Source organism: Sus scrofa, chromosome 13 (assembly GCF_000003025.6).
Source record: "Sus scrofa isolate TJ Tabasco breed Duroc chromosome 13, Sscrofa11.1, whole genome shotgun sequence".
NCBI classification, from domain to species: Eukaryota; Metazoa; Chordata; class Mammalia; order Artiodactyla; family Suidae; genus Sus; species Sus scrofa.
Window position 1 is genome coordinate 29,179,520 of NC_010455.5, and position 16,526 is coordinate 29,196,045.

At 42.1% G+C, this 16,526-nt stretch overlaps 1 protein-coding gene across 2 annotated transcripts in view; it reads right to left on the reverse strand.

Annotated features, from left to right (window-relative positions):
* The window catches only part of XCR1 (X-C motif chemokine receptor 1), an 83,427-nt gene that overhangs the window by 29,144 nt on the left and 37,757 nt on the right, over window positions 1-16,526 (reverse strand). The window contains exon 1 of one of the 2 annotated variants that reach the window (XM_021068581.1): window positions 2,466-2,816. The gene's annotated coding sequence lies outside the window, so the exon portion shown is untranslated. Of the gene's footprint in view, window positions 1-2,465; window positions 2,817-10,501; window positions 10,641-16,526 lie in introns of those variants that run through there. The other variant, NM_001001622.1, reaches the window with a different exon arrangement.

Here is a 16,526-nt window from a genome sequence, read left to right on the forward strand (position 1 = left end):
ATTCTCTAGCTTAATCAATTTAAGATGAGAAAAACTGAGGCCTCAAGAGCTGAAGTGGCTTGCCCCAGATCACGCAGCATGTCAGAAGAACAACAGCACTAAGAATCTGGCCTGCTGCCTGCTTGTGCCTTCTTGCCCTTGGTGGGCTCTGGAGGTTGCTTATTGGCATTGTTCCCCCTTCCTTCTTTATAACAGAAGGATGATTTTGTTCAGGGAGCCACCCTGTCTGCATGGCTTATTTGCCCTGAAGGAGCTGACCCTGTGGTTGTTCTGTCCACACCCAAGGTCAGCATGGCCAGATCTGTTTTGCTGCCTGCAGATGAAGCCACCATTCTGAGAGAGGCAGAGTAAAGAAAGTCACCAGCAAACGGAATGTGAGCCACTGGATCAGGGCAGTCGCAGGCCTGATCTGTTGAATGTCCCATGAGTCCGCAATCTCCTTATTGTTTGGCTACTTCCAGTTCAGTTTACACTTATTTGTAGCTGGATACATCCTAATTAAAAGATTTTCTATTTATGGGATTGATCTTGACCTTAGGAAAGGGCATGGAGGGAGATTTAGCTCACCACTCCAAGCCCAACCTTTGGACATGGCCAGTGTGGCCCTGACCTGAACTTGGCTTCTGATACTGGGATTTTTTTTTTTCCATTCTCTACTTAATCTCTATCTGACAGTGGTCAAGGCCCCTTAGAACCAGTCCTGGCTGATGGACTGGTCTTCCTCCTGCACCTACCACTGGACAAGTGAAGCCTGTCCCTCCCGTAATTCTTTTTCTGTCTTCTCGAGGCAGTTTCTTTATAGATGTTCCTAGTGGACACCTTGGGGGGAAATGCTTGGTTTGAGAGGTACAACATCCCGGATTTTTACCTGCAACTCTACACCTTTACAGAATAAGAATCTGTCATGTTTCTCAGTGCACAAGGCACATTTGTATGCCATTTATGTTTTATCATATTTTTTCCCCTTTTGGTTAGGGAGTGAGGTCACATGGAGATTTTTAAAGCAAAACAAGTAGTCCTTGCTTCCAAGAAGTTTTTAAATGAAGTAACAGGCGTGTATAAATAAATATACAGAAAATCCATTTATATCAGTTCCCATTAAGATTTGTTTAGCTTTGTCTGAATTCTGTTTTCATCCTTAACACCTCTTTGTGGTCCCAAGTGATTGCACTTGAAAATGTGGCCTGCTTGCTAACAAATTGTCTTTCTTTGGGCTGAATTCATTATGGAACTTGTTCTTATGGTAACCTGGAGTGAGGTTACAGGTGACTTTCAACTCATATAACTAATGGCGGCTGTTGATATTAACCAAAAGGAACATCAGGGTTATACATGACTAAACAGACTTAGGTCTGTTCCAACGCCAGGGAGTAGGAGGTATGTGTGCCTTAATACACAGTGGAGAATTGGCTAAAGATTTCATTTGAGGAGTAGGAGTGGACCAGGGGAAGTTAACCTTATAAGTATGGGTCTAGCAAGTCCCTCAAAATCTTCTTTGGGGCTATGGCTACATCTCTCCTCTTCCCTGGCCTTGGCCTACAACACTCAGCCCCACTTCTCCATCGTCCTTCAGAAAACCTCCTCCTTCCTTCTACAGAAAGTCTGGGAGCAGCTCCAGGTCAGGCTGGAAGCTCCCTTATCTACCTTTGAAAAGCGAGCTTTTCAAAGACCCTTTCTCCACCAAGAAATTTTCATGCCAGTAGCTACAAAGATGTTTTTTTCTCCATCGTCTTCGCAAGTACCTTGAAAATGCTGACCCATGAAAAAGAAAGGATGATGATTCAAAGTTGTTGATGCAGAGTGAGGTATCTATCAAAAGTTCTAATCTCATTGCACTTCCTAGTAGCAGTTCCGGGGTGTTGCTGGAATGGAAGGATGGCCGTTAGCTTGGCCCCGTTCCCAGTCTCTGCAGCCTCCCTCTTTCTGCAGCCAACATCACCTTCAGCCCCCTTCGGCCAGGTCTCTAAGGAGGCTACAGCCCAGATCCTGAGGTTCACATACATGGAGGCCCCCTGTGTGCTCTGGCTCTAGGCCTACTCCAGTTCTGGCTACCAGATCTTTGCCTCATTTCTTGGGTCTTCTCCTTTCTCCCAGATGGAGCCTGCCTATCCAGTCCCACTCTGAATGAGCCCTGCCTGGTACCCAACAGTCTTCCACCTCTTTGGGGGTTGGATTCCTGCTAGGACTCCAGCCCAGTTTGGACCTTGAAACCTTACGGATGACATAGCTTTCTGAGGAAGACTGATGAGTCCCTGGACTTGAAAGGGCGAGTCCTACTTCCCAGTTTGGTTATGAATAACCATGATGTTTCTTTCGGTTAATATCAACAACAGGCGCCATTCGTGACAAGAGTCCAGGGCTGGCTCTTCCTCACAGCCTCACTCCAGGATCCAATAAAAGGAATTTTCAGGATGAATTCTTTCCCCAAACAGACATTATTACCAAATAGACACAAGTCACACCACCTCCTGTGAGCTTCAGAGTACTCCAACAAAATCGTGCATGAAAGGAAGTTTCACTTGGGACAAATGCGACAAATACTCTGGTAGTAGGACTGGCAAGCCATCTCGTCAGACTCAGATTGGCCCACATTCTCCAGAATCTGCAGCTGGGCCAACAGCAACATTCCTAACAGGGAAGGAGAAAAGATGCACCAGAATCCAATATCCCGTTCGTATATACATTTGTGGAATTTCTCCATGCTCCCAGTGAAAAGCCCATTTCTTCATTCATTATGCTAATTAACAAAACCTCTAGTATTCATCAGAGATAAAGACAGTTGAGGCACTTGTGGGAGCAACTCTGGGCTTTGGCTTCCTTCTGATTAAATACTAATTATCACCCTGGAGTTTCCCTGATTAGGACAGCTAGCCTCCTCTAGGGTATAGATTAAAAGAGATTGAATCCCATTAGATGACGCTATCAGAGCTGAAGTCTTTTGAAGAAAACTATAGATGTCATAGTACCAGGGCTCCTCAGGCTCTATGATAACAGTATTAAAGCAGTATTTCTTTGGCTTACAAAATGTTATTCCATTGTTTTCAGCCCCTTGCAATAGCTCAGCACAGCCCCCTCTTCATTCCTTTCCACTTGGAGCTCCCTTTGCAGTGGGTTTGCTGTTTGAAATGCTACAACAGCACACCCCACTTTGGGGACAAGCTTCTCCTTCCCCACTACAGCCATCCTGTGACTGTGGGGATGAGCTCGTGACCTGCCTGGGCCAATCATAGTAGGCTCATCCTCCTGGCCACAGTGACTGGCTAGGAATGGGCAAGGGGCCTGCAAAGCCAATTAAGAGTTGGTGACAACACTCTCTCAAACTGCCGGCAGGCATGGCTTTGGCCTTGTGGGGACATCTGAATTACAGGAATGGATCCAACATGCAGAGATAATCAGATACATGGGTTGTTATGGACTGGATATTTGTATTCCCCCCCATCAAATTCATATGTTGAAATCCTGATCGCCAAGGTGGTAATATTAGGAGTCAGGAATTGGGAGGTAATTAGGTTTGGATGAAGTCAGGAGGGTAGGGCTCCCATGATGAGATGAGTGCACTTATTCAGAGAAAGACACCAGAGTTCACACTCTCTCTCCCCACCTGCACTCCTACAAAGAAGAGACCAGTGGATACGGTGAGATGGTGGTGTCTGCAGGCCAGTTAGTGGGAACTAATATGCCAGTGCCTTGATCTTGGACTTCCCAGCCTCCAGAGCTGGAAGAAGAAAATGCCTGCTAATTAAACCACCCAGTCCATGATAATTTGTTATAGCAGCCTGAGCTAACATGTAGGTGGAGAGAGAGGAAGTCCTGAAAAAAGTCAAATCTCTAAACCTAGTTGTTCCTGGATCCAGCTCTGCACTCTGTGCCACTTGGCTGTACAGCCCACAGATACCTTTTCTGGTTCAAGCGAGCTCGAGTTAGGTTTCTGATAACTTTATCCACTATCAACAGTCAGTAGCTGCTTTATAGGATTACTTTACCTTCCTTGCCAAAGCCCTGTGCTGCCTCTGGGGCCTCTGGTGCTCGCTGCTAAGGACCGCAATCACCCACTCTGTCCTTCCAATGCTACCCAGCCCTAACCTGAGGACCATCTAGGCCAGAATGGAGACTCTCAGTATTGTGGTGGAGTTGGCTTGTGGCCAGCAGGTCTGGAAGACACCCACTCTTGGGGGGGGGGTTGCAGGATGTCTGCACATCTAAGCTCGGCTACAACTTGCTCATGCATATTCTAGATCAGTTAAGGCACGTTAAGTGATTTTGGATTCTTATTTTCCAAAGTCACATTTCCAGGCAAGGTATTACCCTGGCCATCCTTTTTTTTTTCTTTTTTCTTTTTTCTCTTTTCACCGCCTCGCCTGCAGCACATGGGGGTTCCCAGGCTAGGGGTCGAATTGGAGCTATAGCTGCCGACCTACACCACAGCCGCAGCAACACAGGATCCAAGCTGCATCTGCGACCTACACCACAGCTCGCAGCAACGCTGGATCCTTAACCGACTGAGCGAGGCCCGGGATCGAACCCACAACTTCATGGTTCCTAGTTGGACTTGTTTCCACTGCACCGTGACGGGAACTCCCCTGGCCATCCTTTTTAGAACCACTTGTGCCTTCTGGGAAGAGCTTCTGCCCCAGGACCTAAGATAATCCTATCCTCGCACTGCTAGTTATGTCTCAGCCCCACTGCATGCACTGTGGTAACTGAGCTGTGAGGTCCAAGGGAGGCTTCTATGCATGGAACCTCAGCAACGGCCTATGTGCCAGGTGCTCTGCGCCCCCTTAAACATCTCAGTCTCACAACCCTTATATTGTGCTACGCAGCTGACACACTCACCCTGAAATTGTGGCCTTGGCAAACAAGGCCCTGAAGATCTCTATCTGTACTTCACCCACAGAGGAAGCCAGATTGCCTTATGTTTGGATGGTTTGTTTCTGTCTCACTGACCAAGGGGCTGAAAGAAATAGGTTCTGATGCACCATTTCTTCCTTGATTGATTAGGGCCAGGAGACCTGAGGATGGATGATGAAGCATTTAGGGTTTAGGATTTAGTTTTCTCACCTGGAGAATGGAACCACAAGTAACACATCGCTCAGACCTCACCTCCAACAGAACTGAATATCCTGGACTTGCGGCAAAGATTTCTGAGTACCTCAGACCCCTTAAGAGGGGAGGATTTCCTGAGAGGACACCCGCCCATAAGGGCAAGGCTGACAACAGTGTTTGTGTCACAGGGAGCTCAGGGTCTGCCCATGCTTTGACTTCTCTCATGGGCCTCATGGCTGTGGTTCTTTCCATGTGTCACCCTCTACCTCATCTTATTCTCAAGGAGAATCCTCTCTGGTTTCTCCAGCCCCAGGTTCCAGACGGAGGCGGTCTGTCCAGAAGAGACTGGAGATGCCTCCTCCTGTTTATTCTCTCTCAAGACAGCCCTGGATTTTCTACCAAGGCATGGCTGCCTGGAATACAGCTAACATTTCCCAGGCTTCCTTGAACCAGAGTCTTCCTTTGACCAATAGGATGAGAGTGAAAGTTATTTGTGCAACTTCCAGGTTGTGCTTTAAAGGGAAGGGGCATATCTTTGAGGGTCTCTTTTCCTCTTCCACTTTTTGGAACGTGTCCAAGATGGTGTGAGCCATCTTGTACAGTGCCAGTGAGGACAACTCTGCTGTTTTCTCATGGCAGCTGAGCTACTGATACATTTAGGAAATGATTCTTGCCTGCAAGCCAGCTACCTCAACCAGCAAGCCTATAGTTGGTCTCTCTTGGGTCGACGCCCACCTTTGACCCAATCAGTGGTCACCTTTGCACAGAGAATAGTTTAGCACTTTCCCTGGGTAGGGAGCTCTGGGAAGGGCCATTTCAGCCAGGAAGGGAAATATAGTATAGCATGGTAGGCATCAAAATAAGAACTTTGCATGGCATTAGTCAAATGTCACAAGCTGTCACTAAACAGAAAGGGATGCCAGCTGTTCTTGTCTGAAAATCTGTGGGGTTCCCAGATGGCAAGCAGGATGGGAAACCATCAGGTTGCATATTCAGCAATGCAGGTCCAGCGGCACCAGGAGATGTCAGCAACAGGATCATTAATCTCAGTGTCATCTCAGGTTTGCCCTTTTTTTGTGCTATAATGTCATGTCAAATTCTTTGAAGGACTCTGACTAGCTCAGTTAATGCTATCACCTTGCTTTGTCAGCTCCCTTTGCACGAGGCCATGTTATAAGCCACTAGTAGCTAATGGTAGAGTGTCTATTCCTGAGCTACTAGGTGGTTACCCCTGCCCAAAGTCACCCCAGAACTTCTCTCTCTAGGTGTGTGTGTGGGAGAGACTATGTGTGTGCTCTAGGCCAGGCAGTTTCAGCTCAAGGGGACATTGGATATAGAAAAAAAATACCTAAAGCCTCGAGGAACTAGCAGCAGTTAATTATGGTGATTCTAGCAGGTTATAGCATTGAGCATCTATTCACAGCAAGAGAAGGGACCCAGGAGAGGCTGAAGCCATGTGCCAATGGCATGAGCCAAAAGTGAGGCCCCAGGCTTCTGCTGGAGTAGGCACAGGGAGCACCCCATTTCTGAATAGGAAGGGAGGATGAGAAAAGTCTAGTTAGAACACTGCAGAGAGGACTTGTGTTCCAGGGGCACCAAAAGAGGTTGGCAGGCCCAGGGGAAGAGGCCTACTCCTTGGACACAGATAGAATATTAAGTCTCAGAAGCAAGACCAAAGCTAGTTTTCAAATGCGGTCTACCTATGGTCTTCCTACTTTTCTGTCAAATTCTAGCAGAAGATTCCAGATCACCCTACTCAGTTCATCCTCCCTCCTGTCCTGCTGCAGCATTTTTTCATTTACTCTCACTCTGGTTCCTGACCATGGTTCACTTATCACCCAGATCACAGCCACAGTGGAGTCTGGCTTCTTCTTTCTCATGGAAACTGCTGGATAAGAGGGGCTGCTAAGGTCGTGTAATCTGTAGCATAGGTCACACTTTCAGCTCAGATCTGGTGTTGCCCTGGCTGTGCCATAGGCCTATTTGACCCCTAGCCTGAGAACCTACATATGCTGCAGATGTAGATGAAAAAAAAGAAAAAAAAAAGAGAGAAAAGAAAACAGGATCTGCATTTTAAGAAGATCTATGGATAATTCACGTGCACATGATGATCTGAGAAGCACTGGTTTAAGCTACTACTATTATTACTCTTTTTCCTGTTGTTGGAAGCCAAATCTAATTCTGGTGCATAGAGGTGATTCCCATGTGGGGCCATCTAGAAAGTGGGGCTAAGAATAGACTTCTGAAAAACTCACTACTAGGCTCTTCCATTTCTCTCTTTCCTGCATCCAGGAAAAGCATGCATGGCTCTCCAGCAAACCTGCATTTCCCCAAGTCATATCATGAGGGGATTGACCAGGACTGTCCTGGGGGCTCAGGTTTTAAAAAACAAGGTTCCTGTTTGCTGCAGTTGCCTCCACCCCTGACCCAATCTGTCTCCAGACCCAAGAGTGGCAGAGGGTAGATGATGGCCTTTAGCTCAGAGGAGGTATGTGAAGGGGGGCCCCACAGTCATTGTGAAACCTTAAGGCATCACAAAATAGATCATCCTTCCTGGAAGCCTTGGCCTTCTGTTTTTAAACACAGGCGTTTCTAGGCTTTGTTTCTGGGGCTGACTGTCACACTCAGCCCCAGAGTGATTCGGATTTGATTGCCTAGGAGGTACTAAACTCCCAAGTGTCCCTCCTAGCCCATCTATATCCACCCAGATGGTCAGGTGAGGGGTGAGAAAAGTACCTAAGGATGTCTCCTACGGATGACATTCTGGAAAATGGGTCTCGACATGCTACCAATTGGATGCAATTGTTCAAGTGAACCACTTAAAAACATTCAACCCTAGGGAGGTGACAAAGTAATGGTGGGATTCAAGGAGACCTTGTTTCAAAGGCCCTTGTTATGCCCTTTACTACCTTTTGACCCTGGACAAGTCTTTAACCTCTCTAAGCCTTCTTTCCAAACTTCTGGTAATAAATCCCAGTTTAAAATAAAGCTTCTTTTAATAAATCCCAGTTCTGCTGAAGTTAACCTAGGCTTCCTCATCTGTACATAGGAGAAATAATATGTTTTTGCTTTTTAAAGTTTTACTGCAATATAGTTGATTTACAAGGTTGTGATAATTTCTGCTGTACAACAAAGTGATTCATTCATACATGTACACACATTCATTCTCTTTTAGATTCTTTTCCCACATAGATTATCACAGAATACTAGGTAGAGTCTCTGTGCTATAAGGCAGGTTAGCATTGGTCAATCATTCTATATACCATAGGGTGCATGCGCCAATCCCAAACCCCCAGGCTATCCCTCCAACCCACCCACCTATCTCAGTCGTAACCATAAGTTTTTCAAAATCTGTGAGTCTGTTGCTGCTCTGCAAATAAGTTCATTTGTATCCTCTTATTTAGATTCCACATATAAGTAATATCATATGATGTTTGTCTTTCTCTGTTTAACTTCACTTAGCATGACAATCTCTAGGTCTATCCATGTTGCTGCAAAGGGCATTCTTTCTTTTTTATGGCTAAGTACTATTCCATTGTATATACCACTTCTTCTTTATCTATTCCTCTGTTGATGGACATTTTGGTTGCTTCCATGTCTTAGTTATTGTAAATAGTGCTGCAATGAACACTAGTATGCATGTATCTTTTTGAATTATAGTTTTCTCTGGTTAGCTGCCCAGGGATGGGATTGCTGGATCATATGGTAGTTCTATTTTTAGTTTTCTGAGGCACCTGTTTTCCATATTGGTTGCACCAATTTACATTCCACCAACAGAGTCAGAGGGCTCCTTTTCTCTACACCCTCTCCAGCATTTACTGTTTGTAGACTTTCTGATGATGGCCATTCTGGCTGATGTAAAGTGGTACCTCACAGTAGTTTCGATTTAAAAAAAAATTGTTTGTTTTCATTTTTATTTCTCTAATTAGTAATGTTGAACATCTTTTCATGTGTTTTTTGGCCATGTGTATGTCTTCTTTGAAAAAACGTCTATTTAGGTCTTCTGCCCATTTTTTTTTTTTTGAGTGGGCTGTTTATTGATACTGAGCTGCAAGAGGTATTTGTTTATTTTGGAGATTCACCGCTTGTCAGCAGCTTCATTTGCAAATATTTTTTCCCATTCTGTGTGTTGTCTTTTCATTTTGTTTATGGTTTCCGCTGTGCAAAAACTTCTAAATTTAATTAGGTCCCATTTGTTTATTTTCAAAATTTTTATTACTCTAGGGGGTGGATCTGAGAAGATATTGCTGTGGTTTATGTCAGAGAGTGTTCTGCTTACGTTTTCCTCTAGGAATTTTATAGTTCTGGTCTTACATTTAGGTCTTTAATCCATCTTGAGTTGATTTTTTGTGTATGGTGTTAGAGAATGTTTTAATATCATTATTTCACACGTGGGTGTCTAGTTCTCTCAGTAACATTTATTGAAGACACTGTCTTTTCTCCATTATATATTCTCGCCTCCTTTGTCACGGACTAATTGACCATAGGTGTGTGGGTTTAATTCTGGGCTTTCTATCTGGTTACACTGATCTATATTTTTGTTTTTATCCCAATACCATACTGTTTTAATGACTGTAGCTTTGTAGTATAGTCTGAAGCTGGGGAGCCTGATTTCTCCCACTCCATTTTTATTTCTCAGGATTGCTTTGGCTATTCCAGGCCTTTTACACTTCCATACAAAAAAAATTTTGTTCTAGTTCTGTGAAACACGCCATTGGTAATTTGATAGAGATTGTGTTGAATCTGTAGATTGCCTGGGGTAGTAGAGTCATTTTGACAATATTGATTCTTACAATCCAAGAGCATGGTATATCTTTGCATCTGTTTTTGTCATCTTTGATTTCTTTCTTCAGCATTTTATAGTTTTCAGAGTACAGGTCTTTTTGTCTCTTTAGGTAGGTTTATTCCTAGTATTTTATTATTTTTGATGTGATGGTAAATGGGATTGTTTCCCTAATTTCTATTTCTGATCTTTCATTGTTAGTATATAGAAATGCAATCAATTTTCTGTGTATTAATTTTGTATCCTTTGTATTAAAAACAACAGAAACATCTTCTTTGAAGGGTTGTTGTGGGCTTAGGTACTCAACCTTGTGCATGATGAAATCCTCAATTTTTCATGCAGGTAGATGTGTGGACTTCACAGATTTGTACACAAGTGCCTCTCGAACTTCAATGCCCAAATATGTCACCTGTAGATTTTGGTAAAAGGCCATTCTTGACTCAGCAGGTCTAGCTTGGGGCCTATGATTCTGCAAATCTAAAAGCTTCCCAGGGATGCTGCTGCTGCTCTGGGGGCCACATGTCTTATGGCAAGATTGTAGACTCTCTACTAAGAACTTATGGATATTCCTTAGTTATTGCCCCTCACTGTTCTAAACTTGACCGCACAATTTCAGACACTGTAATTAAGAAAAGCAAATGAGGAGTTCCTGTCATGGCTCAGCAGTTAACAAACCTGACTAGCATCCATGAGGACATGGGTTCAGTCCCTGGCTTCACTCAGTGGGTTATGGATCCAGCATTCCTGTGAGCTGTTCTCAGACATGGCTTGGATTCCACATTGCTGTGAACTTCCATATGCTGTGGGTGCGGCCCTAAAAAAAGACAAAAAAAAAAAAAAAAAAAGCAAATGGATTGCCATTTGTTATCTGACCTCACCACAAGGTTTCTGTTCTCTGTTTCTGTTTTGTTGCTATTGTTGTTAATAACCTACTACCCGTAGATCTTCCTTTTGGATAGAATGCCCATATCCTAGTCAAGACATGGAGAGATATTGTGTAACCATACAGGCATTGGGATGTATACCCTTCTGGTTTCCTGGTGGTGCACAATTTCCCCATGCTTAATGACACCTCTGGGTTTGATGTAGCAGTTTTTGCTGTGGTTATCTCTTTCCACACACTTCCTCTTTTCTTGCAAAATAGAGATGACTTACTCCTTTCTTGCAGGCCACAGGCCAAATGAACAAAGGTTTCTTTGAGGGCTTGGGCAGGGCCAGGGGCACATCCATGGCTCTCAGTGGGTGAGGTCTTTTTTTCTTTGTGACCCCCCAGGGTTAATCTACGTGGGCTTTCTCTTATGTTGGAATGAACAATTGCAATTCTTTTAGAGAAACGTGAGGTTTGAAGCACCTCACAAATTCAGATTTCAAGTGGAAGTCTTGTTCAGCCCCTCAACAAGGATGGAAAATAGAACCCAGACATTTTTGTGGTCAAGATTGCCTGGATCACATGATTTCAATGGTAATGCTCACAGCAGCTAGAAACTCAGAGACTCATAGCTGTGGGAGCTGAAAAGAGCCTCAGAATTCTAAAGCTAACTCCTCTATGTTTCAGAGGTGGAAATCAAAGTCCAGAGAGGTTAAGTAACTTTCCCAAGGTCACACAGCTAGCCTGGCTGTCATGGTTATTGTAGGATCATCCCACAAATATTCCAGATGAGAAGTTCCTGCTGTGGGGCAGAAGGTGAGGGATCCCACATTGCTGCAGCTGGGGCATATGTTGCAGCTCTGGCTCAGGTTTGTATCCTGGCTCCAGAACTTCCATGTGCCAGGAAAAACAAACAAACAAATGTTCCAGATGAATTTGTTTGCTTAGTCATTCTCATTTCCTACAACTTCTAACCACCATGTGATAAACATAATGTGTTAATCATTTCTCTGTCTTCCTTATGACTTTTCCATTATGGAAACAACAAAAACTGTTACAATATAATTAGAAAACAGAGGGGAAAATCACCTATGCAATCTTTTTTTGACTCAAGATACACATTACTTTAAAATCTTTTAATGTTTTTTCTTACTTTGTTTTTTAATCAGTAAAATATAGGTGTCTGGAAATAAAAATTCAAATAGTAGAGAAGGCAATAAAAAGTAAATCTTCTTCCTCAATCTTTTCCTAGTTTTCCTTCTAGAAAAGGTATCTTTAGAAGGATTTGATTTTCTTGTTTGATTTTGATTGTTTCTGTTTCTTCTGGTATTTGCCTTGATTGATATTGCTCTATAACCTCCTACACCTATGTCTTCATGTATCAGGTTGAAGCACTATTTATAGACTTTCCATTGTGACCAAAGAGTAGCTTATTCAATTAATGACCTCCTTCTCCCACCTCCAAATCATTGATAAGTATTTTTATTTCCTTTGATGGTTAACTTTATGATTTTACATCATGTTCAATCTCTATTGAAGCAAATTAATCATTTAGCTAGTGATTCGTGATTCTCCACTATGTAAGTTAGGAAAGTAATGTTCCTCTTCTCTCCTATTTCCCACCTTCTCTCAGCTATATCACCTCTTTAACATTGTCAAGGTTTATAATATATGCATTCTGTTTAGTAAGTTATCTCTCCATGTTTTGTCAGTAAGTTAATTCTGATTATTAAAAACCAGTGGACTAACAGTATTTAAAGTACAAAAATGATGTAAATATTATTTCCTGCAGAAGCAGGTATTATGTTGGGATCTGCAGTGAGGAATGTTCCAATGTCAAGGTCAAGTGGGTCTTTTTTTGGACTTCGTCAAGTACAGAAAACCATGACAATTTTTGGTTGGTTTTATATCTGGCCCATGAGGTTATCTATCCACCTGTCTCCCTCTCCCTACCTTTCTCTATCTCTGTATATTTATTTTTTACAATGTACAGTTTCTGAAATTTTTAGTTGATTGACAATATAAATATATGCCTTCTTTATAATATCATAATATCATATCTTCCAGATTTTAAATTACATCATTCAATAAGTCCTCCAAAATGTATTGACTTTTGGCTAGGTCAACTGCTAGGTCACCTGTACTGGAGTTTCTTTTGATTGCATTTCCAGACCGATTTCATTGTTTTTAGTTCTCATATCTTTCTCTTTTTTGAGGAGTACATTGTCAAGTAATTTTATTTCCAGGATGAATGGGAGTCTGAGAGCCTACATGCCTGAATGAGCCTTTATTTCTCTTCCACACTGAATTGATAGTTTGACAAGACAGCAAATTCTAGGTATAAAATTGTTTCTTCACAACAAACAATCCAAAAATTTCTACGGAACCATAAAAGACCTGGTATTGCCCAAGCAATCCTGAGGAACAAAAACCTAGCAAGAGGCATAGCTCTCCTAGACCTCAGGCAATATTACAAAGCCACAGTAATCAAGACAGTGTGGTACTGACCTAAACAGACATAGAGACCAATGGAACAGAACAGAGAACTCAGTATAAACCCAGACACCTACAGTCAATTAATCTTTGACAAAGGAGGCAGGAATATAAAATGGGAAAAAGACAGTCGTTTTAACAAGTGGTGCTGGGAAAACTGGACAGCCACGTGTAAAACAATGAAACTGGAACACACCCTCACACCATGCACAAAAGTGAACTCAAAATGGCTTAAAGACTTAAATGTAAGACAAGACATCATCAAACTCCTAGAAGAGAACACAGGCAAAACATTCTCTGACAGCAACCTTACAAAGGTTTTCTCAGGTCAGTCTCCCAAGGCAACAGAAATAAAAGCAAAGATAAAGGAGTGGGACCTGATCGAACTGACAAGTTTTTGCACAGCAAAGGAAACCATAAAAAACAAAACAAAAAAACAAAATAAAAAGACAACCCATGGAAAGGGAGAAAATAGTTTCAGATGATGCAACTGACAGGGGCTTAATCTCTAAAATATACAAACAACTTATACAACTCAACAGCAAAAAACCCAACAACCCAATTGAAAAATGGGCAGAGGACCTAAATAGACATTTCTCCAAAGAAGACATACAGATGGGCAACAAGCACATGAAAAAATGCTCAATATCAGTAATTATTAGAGAAATGCAAAACAAAACTACAGTGAGGTACACCTCACACCTGTCAGAATGTCCATAATTAATAAGTCTGCCAATAACAAATGCTAGAGAGGGTGTGGAGAAAACCCTTCTACACTGTTGGTGGGAATGCAAAGTGGTACAAGCACAATGGGAAACAGTATGGAGGTACCTCGGAAAACTAATATAGAACTACCATATGACCCAGCAATCCCACTCTTGGGCATATATCCAGACAAAACTTTCCGTGAAAAAGAGACACACACCCATGTATTCATCGTAGCACTATTCACAATAGCCAAGACATGGAAACAACCTAGATGTCCATCAACAGATGAACAGATTAAGAAGATGTTGAATATATAAACAATGGAATATTACACAGCCATAAAAATAACAAAATAATGCCATTTGCAGCAACATGGATGGAACTAGAGACTCTCAAACTAAGTGAAGTAACTCAGAAAGGAGTAGACAAATACCATATGATATCACTTATATCTGGAATCTAATATGTAGCACAAATGAAACTTTCCACAGAAAAGAAAATCATGGACTTGGAGAACAGACTTGTGGTTGCCAAGGGGCAGGGGGAGGGAGTGGGATGGATGGGGAATCTGAGGTAAACAGATGCAAACTATTGCCTTTGGAATGGATAAGCAATGAGATCCTGCTGTATAGTGGGGCTCCACCTCTCCCCACCCTAGTCAGTTACCTGTAACAGAGCATGACAGAATAATGGGAGAAAAAGAATGTATATATATGTATGTGTGACTGAGTCACTTTGCTGTACACTATAAAATTGACAGAACACTGTAAACCTACTAAAATGGAAAAAATAAAAATTTAAAAATTGTTTCTTCAGACTTTGAAGGTAATTGCTCCATTGTCTTCAAGGATCAGTGTTGCTGATAAGAATGGTGATTACCTCCTTCTTATTCTTGTGCTGGTTATGTGTTTCTACTCTCTCTGAGTGCATTTAGCATCTCCTCTTATGAGCAGTACTCTGAAATCCCATGACATTATTTCTATAGATCATTCTTTATTCCCTGTGCTGGGTATGTGGGATCTTTCCAACTAAAACGTTTGCTTTCTTCCATGCTGGGAAATTTTCCTCAATTATTTCTTTATTTCCTCTTCTCCATCTTCACACTTCTCTGTTTCTGAAATTCCTGTTACATAAATATTGACCCACATGAATAGAGCTTTTATGCATTTTCCCCTCAAATTATCCACTTGTCACTTTACTCTCTATTTTGCAAGATCTTCTAGACTTTTTAGTGCAATCTTTCTATTGTTTGAATTTTTAAATTTCAAGTATGATGTTATTATAATTATTAAAAGTAGATACAGTTCATAAGAGACTTAAACTCCGTCTTAGTTTTCACCTGCTCCTTTTTAGAAGATTGTTCTTGTTTTATGGGTGAATCCTCTTGATTCTCCATGAAGATGGGTTGAGTTGAGGGTTTTCATTTGTTCTTGTTACTGAGCTCTGCCTCCTCCAGGCTTGTCTGTTCTATTTACCTATCTTGGTGGCTGTGTGAATGGGGACTCTTGACAACCCATCCCTATTCATGTATACCAGGCTGGGCATTGACTTGAGGTAACTGGGGAGCATTTCCTCTTCTTTGAATGAGAAGGCTGATTGTGAGTGCTCTGGGTGTGGAAGGGGGGCACTGGCAGGGTGGGGATAGTGTCACAATCAGCTAGGACAGTGGGGAGGAGATAAGCAGGCTCCACCTCTCCCCAACCTACTCAGGGGCTGCAGTCCATGCTTTAAGCCCTTGCCCCTTCCTGTCAGCTTTCATTTTTTTATGAAAAAGAAACGATCTATCCAGCTTCACCTTTGTGGCATAAGCTACCACTTCTTACCCACCATGTTGGTCAATGGGGTGGGGAGGCCACTTCCTAAAGCAGTTTAGGTACAGACTTTCCATCCATTGTTTCCTTTTACAGCCACCCTGCTCCATATACTTTTCAACTTTGGGAGGCTCTGATGTGAAAGACCTGTGCTGCCCTGATCACTAACTTCCACTTCTATTGTGGCCTCCAAAGTGCTCTGAGCCCTCAAAATTCAGGTTTTACAGACAGTATTCCACCCACTTGCCATCTTTACAAAATTCATCATTATTTGGTCTGCTGTCCTCTTCCCTATACTGAGTGCTTTTTTGAATTTATTTAACCCTGTAAATCTTTATTTTTATTTCAACAAATTTTCAATAGAGAGGGTTGATAAATGTGCTTGGTTGTCATCTTGAACTTAAGGTAACTATTATTTTTGAAGTGAAGTTTGTTTTGTTGGTTATAAAGTGATATATACTCGTTGCAGGTAATGCTGGAAATAATTAAATAATCCAAGTATCCCCAAACTTCTTAAGTTTATAGGTAAAATTATATTCTAATGATATAATATATTTGCATTTTACTTCATTAACTTCTCCTTTCATATCAACATGAATATTCTCTCTCTTTATCGAATTCTGCCCGTTATTTCTGGTTGTTTAAAGTGAAGGCTAAGAGAGAAACACATCTCTGGAAAACATAGATAGGACACAATGTGGTTTAATGACATATTATTTATAATATTGACAATTTGGGAAAATATGCACCAATAAAAAGTGAATTGTGATACAGTCAACAAATACTACAGAGTTCTTAAAAGTGATTGTCTGTGGACAAT